The sequence below is a fragment of the Nycticebus coucang genome, chromosome 1 (genome assembly GCF_027406575.1).
Source record: "Nycticebus coucang isolate mNycCou1 chromosome 1, mNycCou1.pri, whole genome shotgun sequence".
Lineage (NCBI taxonomy): Eukaryota > Metazoa > Chordata > Mammalia > Primates > Lorisidae > Nycticebus > Nycticebus coucang.
Genome location: NC_069780.1, coordinates 78351885 through 78361137, shown reverse-complemented (window position 1 = coordinate 78361137; position 9253 = coordinate 78351885).

Below are 9253 nucleotides of genomic sequence, written 5' to 3'. Positions count from 1 at the left end.
ATGGCATTTGCATCTGCCGAGCGTCATCCCATGACAGAAGGCATCACATGGCCAGGGAGTGCATGAGACAGAAAGGAAATGGTGGCCCAACTCATCCTTTTACCAAGATCCCACTCCCACAATTACTCCTACAATAGCAGCACTAATCCATTCATGGGGGCAGAGCCCTCATGGCCTGATCACCTCTTAAAGGCTCCATTGCTTAATACTGTTACAGTGGCCATTAAATTTCAACATACGTTTTGAAGGGGACATTCAAACCATAGCACCATCTTTTTCTGAAAACAAAAAAGTGAGAGAGAAAAAATGAAATAGGTGCAGGCATTAACAGAGAAAGAGAGAAGGCGGAGGAAGGAAAGAAGGAGGCGTAGGCTGCTGCAGCTAAGGACATCTGAACAGGAACATAAGGCCCATGTCCTAGCACAAGAATGACATCATTCTCTTTCCATATAGTAAATTTTAGTAGAAGAGGGAGGAAAAGCACAAGGGAGAGCCTTGGGGAGGTGTGGGTAAGTGGAGGTCTGAGAAGCACCGCAAGTGTACCCAGAAGGAAAGGAGCGAAGGCAGAGGGCAGGTTGTGCATGTGCATCTGGTGTCTCAGATCCTAGGGGCCCTGAGGGAGGAAGAGGGTGAGAGTGTAGGGCACAGGACCCCCTTTGCTGGGAAGTATTTTGTGTACAAGTGCTTATGCACAGAAAAAACTGCTTATAAAGCCAATCACCATGACCGGTGATGAGGAATGCTAATCTGAGCCCTAACCTACCTGCTGAGGCCTGCAGAGATGTCAGGATTGTCCCCAGTGACTCACCGTCTCTCCAGCTGGATCTGAGGGTAGACCGCGTGTGCATCCTTGGGCGGGGAAACGGAAGATATAAAACTGAGCACCCCCGTTGTCTGGTACAAGGGCAGGACCAGCCCATCTCCTTGGGAGAGAGGGAATAGGGTCCCTTTGAAAGATGTGCCATGGTCTATACTGCTTTGTCTGACTAGAGGAACAACACCATACTCCTAACATTTCTTTCCCAGGTTTGGTACCTGAGAGAGACTTGTTAGCAAAACGTTCACCTGGGGGGAGAGTTTTGGGGGGTCCCTATGTTGGCACACATTGACCTCTTGGGAGTAAGACCATTGGCTTTCACCTGCCAGCACCCATGAATCTACTGAGGCCATCTAAGAACTCCTGGGCCTCACACAGGACCCTGTGGTTAATTCCGAGGAAGCCAGAGGCATAACAAAATCTTGCCGTTCAGTTACATTGGCCTGTGGTGTTTTGGACCTCTCATGGCTAGTCCTCAGTCGTAACAAACAAGCATTCTACAGTGTACAAAGTGCTTTCACCTTCCCTACCTACCTCCTGCTTTTTAATAACTGTACTGTGAAGTTGCTGATTAACAATCTAGACTAAAGAAGTTTTAAGAGTAGCTCCCAAGGTCGCGTAGCTGATAAAGAGCCAGATCTTTATTCCTGAATTCTCTTCCAAATCAGTGTTAGAAACCTAAAGAGGAGGCTAAAGGAGGAGAGCTGAATTGATGTGATTATTCTAATTTAGAGACATTGTAAATTTTTACATCTGAGGTAGCAACCAAGAGTGTTTCAGTGCAGCCGTGGTCTTCAGACGGCACCTACCCCACGCTATCTTGGGCAACAGCCATGAAATCCACCCTGTCAAGCATTCTCATGCTCGGTTATCACCCTCCCACCTGGACTATTCTGAGCAGGAAATCAGTGGGCATTTCCCAGGCTGCTTCTCTCTCTCCGACCTCCATTCCACCCTGATCTACCACAAGGCAGCAAACAGAGGCTCCCTGGAAATTTTAATAGCATCAATCAGCCTCACAGCTGGGGGCAGAGATAAGGGTGCAGCACTTCCTCCCTTAAAGCTCTTTCCCAGGGTTTGAAAGTGTAATTCTCACTTCTTCAATTCGGGAGCCCTTCACACAAAGACAGGTATGTACAATTATCAGTCCCTCTGTGGAGAGAGGGGAGGAGAAAGCAGTTCTGGCTTCCCACCCAGCCATGTATCTCTTTACCTACGAGAGTCTCTTCCCCTTAGCCTTGACTTCTCTCTGCCCCGGCCCCACACGCCGGTGGGGAAATCTAAATGATTCCTGGGATGCTGGAAGCCCTGCTTGAGGATCTGGGTCATTTCTAAATGTAAGGCAGTGGTGCGACCCTAGAAAAGTGAATGGCCTGCAACTGTTCCCTCTTCCACAGAAGTCCTTTAGACCAACCAGAGGTGCTGCCACTGTCCCCCAAACACCTGTTTTGTCTTTCTTATCCCTTATTTATACAATAACCATTGCCAGATTTTCTATCTCCCTCCATCTCTCAGATTTTACATGCCTGGAGGGAGAAGACCCTGGCTTATTCATTTCATTCATAGCCCAAAGTTCTTGGTAGGCTAAGTGACTCCAAGATGTAAGTAAGGAGGTGATTGGAGGAAATGTATTGAAATACTAACTTTTGGCCCTTGCTGGTGTGTGTCCTTGGGCCCATTACTTAACTCCTTTCTGCCTCTCCGGCTGTGAAATGTGAATAATTCCTATAGGGAAGGGTCATTGTAAGGACTCAGTGCGGTAATGTGTATGAAAGCTGGAGGCTGACTGAGGACTCATGAGTAGATACTCGGTGCCTTTGTACTGTTGCAGGAAGATGAGGCCTAATGGAAAGAAAGAGCACCCAAATGCCATGTTTATAAGGGGAAGGGCTTTATTTCAGCTGGTGGAGCAAACAGCATAGAAGAATTAGAAAGGGCCATGATCCCCAACTGGCTTGATCTTTCCCTTTTTATTTCCAGTCAAAAAGTTCCAACCCACGGGTACCTCTCTCACTGGTCAGTTTGAATCAAGTGGGAGAAGGTGTTCCAGCCCCCACAGAACTACAAGATTTCACAGAAATTTCCAGGTCCTAGGAAGTTAAGTCTACAAATTCCTAAGAGCTGAGTTACCAGGGGAGAGGACCTTGCAGGTGTATCCTTGGGGTGTCCTCAAGTAGACCTCTGTTCTCCCAGACCTCACCCTTTCCTGGTACCCTCTCTCAGCACTGAATTAAAACCAATGAAAACACCACCCTTCACTTGGAAATCTCATTGTCCTATGGCTCTTTCTTGCTCCTCTTATTTCACTTAAAGGTCAAGTAAAAGTATCCCTCCTTTCTATCCCAAGTCACCGCACCAATTATGTTTTCCCTGACTTTTCCCATCTCCCCACCCCTGGACACACCTACACATACACCTGAGGGAGAAAGAAACCAAGAATGATCAGTTCATTCATTCCTGTATTTGTATCCACCTCGCCTCAAACAGGATTCCTGCCAACTCCAAATGTGCCATTACAATAAAATTTGCATTTAGATTAAATTAAAGGTCATTAGGTGAGGACATTGGGGCGTGGGGAAGATGAGCTGTTGTGGGGATAAGAAGCCAGGAGTGAAGCTGAAACTGCCTTTACAAACTGATGAAGGGGTGCAAGGTAAGAACCGGAGTAAGGGCTCCAAAACTCTACAAAGAAGCAGGCTTAGCTAAGTAGCAATAATAGTTAGCCACTGTCCCCTCATTCCTCATTGTCTTGATAAAATGACTGTTCTCTCACTTGCTGCTTTATCCCAGAGTCAGGCATAGTTGTCAGTTATAAGGATTCCCAGCTTTCTCCTTGTAGAACATCACCTGCTTGTAATGCATGGGTAGTTTTTGAGACACCTTCCAGGTCCTGCCTTCCAGTGACTGATCCATCCAGACCAAGGAGCTGACTCAAATGGTCTTAGACCCCCACATCCAAGGAACTGCACTCCAGTGGATTGGTTCACCCACCCAGACAGCAGCCCACTTATGGTTCCTCTCCACAACCAACTAGCAGACCCTGAGTGCTTAATCTTTGGCCCACCAAACTGTCTTTAAAAACTCATCTGCCCAGTTCTCAGGGAGACAGATCTGAGAAATTCCCACATCTCCTCACTTAGCGCCATGCAGAATAAACTCTTTCTCTCCCGTGAACCCTGCTGTCTCAGGCAATGGGCAGATGAAGCTGGCTGGGTGATAGTAAAGCTAGAACACAAAATGCAGGCAGCTAGGAGAGCAGGTCTGAGAAAAGCTGGGCATTGGTAAAGGTCCACGTACTTCCACTCGCTGCCAGAACTGGACTTTGAGAAAGGATTAGAAGAGCGAATCACTGAAAATGACAAGGTGAGCAACCCTGATTCTTCCATGGGCAGAGAAGCATGGGGGCCACTACAGCCTCTGGATGGTCAGGAGGGACTGGGGCCTGGCTGCTTTCCTCACAGGGTCTCCAACAGAAGGTGGGCAGGTGTTTGGCACCCAGGGGGCAGGGAGCAGATATTCCCAGTTTAAACGACCAAACTGAGGTAACTCGGGGCCTTGCTTGGAAAATGCAAGTCCACAACAAATTCAAGCGAGCTCTGAATTAATGACACAGAGTGAGGTAGACATCGCAGTAGCTCAACAAACATTTATCAAGCGACTTTGAGAGTTCATAGACCAAGCAGATGACTAAAGGTGTGTGCCCCTCCACACGCTCACCTACATGCATTATGTAGGTTTCCTTGGAGTCCATGGAATCAGCCAGCTGGAGGGAAACTGTGCACACATAAGGACCCCCGGCTTTCTGGCTGGACCTGTCATAAAGTGGTCACTTGGTGGCGTGGCTGTTGGTAGGACCCCTGGTGCACATCCAGTGATAGGGTCTCTTCTACATTTTCCTCCCTTATGCCTTGACTCACGTTCCCTTTCCGGGCCTTGGATTCTGACCATCCCACCTATGAATTCCTATCCTTATCTCTCTAACTTCCCTTTCTGCTCCCTGTTGATCTAACTGCAAAGATGGTACCATATTTCCACCAGACTGCTCACTTTCGGGGATGCTGCTCTCCGGCCCACCTGAAGCTGCAGCATCAGGAGTTTTATTCCCTTGTTTCTAAGGTGATACTGGAGTTATTTGCAATGTAAGTGTTTACCACCACACACCCACATTCAGGTTGCTTCTTTTCTGTTAAACTATTGATTCTTTCTCTTACTGGCTGACAGGAGGCTTTGATGTGGGGATATATTGTCTCTCGCTAAAGGAGGGAGATATTGGTGGGAGGATTTACAGCTGTTTGAAGAATTCTTCCTCCACCCTGGCAATTGTTCTGGAGGGAGGAGCCTGGTGGTGCATTTTCCAGGCTGGGGGCAGGTTTCCTGAACTCTGTATCTCTCTGAGAAGGAGAGAGAGGAAACTGAAGTGCTTCCAAATAAAGATCTGAGATTTGATCTAAAGGGATTTGTTATTAAACTCCAAGAATTTCCAGATGCAATCCATAGCATCAGCCCAGACCAGGCAAAGGGGCTGCTCCATTTGGGGATGAGGGGACACAGGGAGGTCCCCTTCACCATCTCATTTTCCCTTTAAATTTTTCTGCCATGAGAGACTTCTCCTGTTCTGTTGCAGCAACTCTCAGCAAGTGAATAGTGCGTTCTGGGGACCTTGCCTTTGTTAAGTAGATCTGCAGTGATGCTGTAGAGATTTTAATGTGCAGTGCTGTATTTTAATAGACTATTAAACTACAGCATTACACATTAGCTGGCTATGGCACAATTGCAAAAATATCGAAGATGTGCTCTCGGGAAAGCACTATTTACTTTAATGGGGAGATGCTGAAATAGACTGAAAATCTCTGCAAAGCAAACCAAGAGGTAGGTAGGGGAGGACAGGACCAGGGAGCCGTGATCCTGGCTGAAGCAAAACCCTCTAATCTCATTCCCAGTTTCTGTGTCTGTGACCAACCCAGGACTGGATGACTTGTTACTGTGCTACAGGAAGATTTTACCAACCTGTGAGTTTCAAGGTCACCTCACACTCCTGTCCCATTCTTATACCAGCCTCGAGGTTGGAGCGACTTCGAGGCATGTGGTCATTTGTCTTAGTTTATCAGGGGCTGAAGCTTTCATTTTTATGGTTTGTTCTGCTCTCTGTGGCCAGAATGACATGAGCATAAGGTAGATAGTGTTCTTGTTTGGAAAAGTCATTTTGTTCGGAGATTTTCTCCTCCCAAGTGCCCCCACCTCACCACACGCTCACAAGGAAGCACAGGTGCACCCACACATGGACACTTTGTCTCAGCAATAAATAGGGAACCAGGGATTCCAGAGTTCCTTCCTCCCATCACTGCTGAGAAGTCTGGGATGAGTCCCCTCCCTGGGGAAAAAACCACCCGATTCCTGATCAGCTGTGTGTGATATCAGAGAGTGATTCAGTAGCTTGAGGACCCCATCCGGCCATTATGTAAAGTAAAACTATGGGCAGGTAGTTCTCCATTTGTGTTATTCTGTGGCAAAAATAAAGTCTGAGAACAGCACTATCTGAGCTTTACCCAGATGAGAGCTGTGAACAGCATTTTCCAAAAAAAATCTATCTGAACTCATATGCTTTTTCCCACCGTGCATTCATGCTGTACAGCAACATTTAAAAACCAAATTGCAAGTGCTAAAAAGAGGCCAGTGCCTTCCCTGGATACGCCGCCCCAAACACACGCTTTATGCAAACCCATGCCCACAGAAGGCTGGAGGAGGCAGGGAGAAATGGAGAGACAAGGGAAATAACCCCCAAAATCAGTAGTACAAGACTTCCCCATCTGCCTAAATAGTTTGCTCATTCAGCCTTGGAAGTAATCGCTTTCTTACTCACCCAGTGACATTTTATTCTGGGTGAGCAGATGAGAATGTTAATTTCATTCACGCGCTCTTCCTTGTATTATTATGAGGAGGGGGGAGGGTGTTGCTTTCTTTTTTTTTCAAATGGAGGCCTTGTAAGTAGGGTAGGCAAGCAACCATCCCAGGGTAGGATTTGAGATGGTGCTGGACAAGGCTGTCGGCCTTTCTCCTACAAAGCTCCATCCCTTGAAGGCTTCAAAATACATATACAAGAAGCGAGTGCCACAGACTCATCTTTAAACCTTTAAAAAAATACATTATAAAAATAACATGCATATGATTAAACATGTTTTCTCCCCAACAGCACAAGAATGTTTAACATATAAAGGGAATGTCTTCTTCATCTACCTTATCCCTAATCTAACGCCTCGGAGGTAGTCATTAACGGTTTTCAGTTTTAGTTCTTCTTTTCTTAATTTCAACTCAAGAAGCAGTTGAATGATTCCCTGTGATGAAAGGAGACAGAAGTGTGCTTTTCTTGCCTTGGTTGTCCCTCCACTTCTTAAATTGGCTTAACGTTTTTAGGTAGCAGGTTAGAGGTCAGTTGCAATCTTAGCAACAATTAGTTAAGAGTGAGCTAGAGACTGGGAGCTGGGAGAGGGTGCAGGGGATGACCTCTCAGAGCAGAGGAGAAGGAGCTAGAAACTAATTTTCTTTACTGCATGGATTTGCCAGGTTGGAGTAGCCGATTTTCTCACCTCATTGGCTAAAGGATTTCAGGTATGGGAAAACAGACAGCCTTAGTGGTCAAGATGAGGCCTTAAGAACCTCAGATGTCTTGAATCAGTCTTCATTCATTCAAGAAACATTCATTCACTCCATTCACTTATTCACATAAAAGACACATGTATTCATACTTGTGCCTTGCGTTAGAAGTCCTGGCCCAATTCCTCGCCCTTCCCTCTACCCCTATCTTTTGCATATCTTCCTGCTATGTGTGCAAAGTGAAATTCCCATTCCTGGGCCTGGCCATGTGTCTTTCTCCAGTAAAACAGCACAGGCATGCTGGTCTTGCTTCCTTTTGCTTTCTGCCATCACCATGACAAGGCTGGACCCTAGCCAGTCCTCAATCCTAAAGGAAGCACTGGAAACCCATGGAGTGCAGCTTTTCTTGCTGACTTGCCCCATCTGATGTGCATGAAGCAGCCTAGTGGGGATCATCCTGGCCCAGCCTACATCAGTGAGACCCCACGGACCTGTGAAAAACAAACCTTGATGGTGGTGCTGAAGTTTTGTGGCAATAGTAATTGAGACAATCTTCACAGCTACTAGCCAGAGCACTGAGGAAGGCAGCATTAGAGCACTTTACAGTTTATGTGCATGCACTACCCACTTATCCTCCTAACCCTGGGAGGGGGCCTGTTTTGAAAGGGGGAAACTAAGGCTTAAGGAATCTAAAAAACTTGATAGTGGCAAAAACCTACTATGTTCCAGAGCAAGGACTTCAACCTTGACCCCTGGTTTTCCAGCTGCTAATGCTATGCCCTTTTCACTATTCCATAGAAACCCCAACCTCTATCTTCTGCTGAAGTTGGTACTGCTCTCTGGAATAACAGAGGGACCTGACTCATATGGGAAGGTAGATGGAAATTGTAAACCTGACCCAATGAAGACAGCTCTGTTATCAACAAAAACGAAGAGAAACAACTCTCATTTTTATCCCCTGAAATTGTTCTTCCTTGCAATTAAACCAATCTCTGTTTACAAGTATTTAGCATGATTCTAGAAATTGCATTTTGAAATTATACGAACAGAGAGAGAAGGCAGCCCACACAGTGAGTGATTTCTCGTGGGTAATTGGCTGCTGGTTCTGGCTCCAATGAGGCCTTTTTTTGTTTAGAGCATAATTAGTGATTTCAAAGGAAACTGTTAGAAATGGCCTAGGTCTCCGAAGAAAGGCTTCTCTAGCCCTTCACATCAGGAGATCTACTCAAAAGCATGCTGACAAATTTCCCTTTTTGTTTTTCTCCTTTTCCTAATGACCTCCCAAACTATTTTACAAAGCTTGGAAAGGCTGTAGATACATAGAACTCTTCCAGATTTGGGAGAAATCCCGGGTTCCCATCAGAAAACTCAGGATAGCTTTCTCCTTCCTTTCTTCTTTCTTCCCATTTTTCTTCTTCCTGAGAAAGACACAGAGTATTTGGATTTCAGCAAAGTGTTCATTATTTTCACCATCCATTAGGATTAGATTCAAAAGTTTAAACAAAAGGAAAGCTTATTTCTCTCTCCTGGAAGAAAACTTGGCAGTAGGCAGTCCTGGGCTGCTGTGGTGGTTCTGTGGTCAGCTAAGACCAGGCTCCTTCTATCTGCCATCCTCGGCATCACCTCAAGACCCACGATGGCTGCTGGAGGTTCGGTCATTGCATCTACACGCAAACATCAGGAAGGAGGCAGGGTTAGCTCCTCATGGCTTAGGTCCTTTTAGGGAGATTTGCTTGAAGTTCCACAAAAGAATTCTACTTACAACTCATTGACCAGAAGAGAGTCACATGGTTATCTCTAGCTTCTAGAAAGGCTGGGGTCAGTGCAGCTAAAAATTAGAATTCT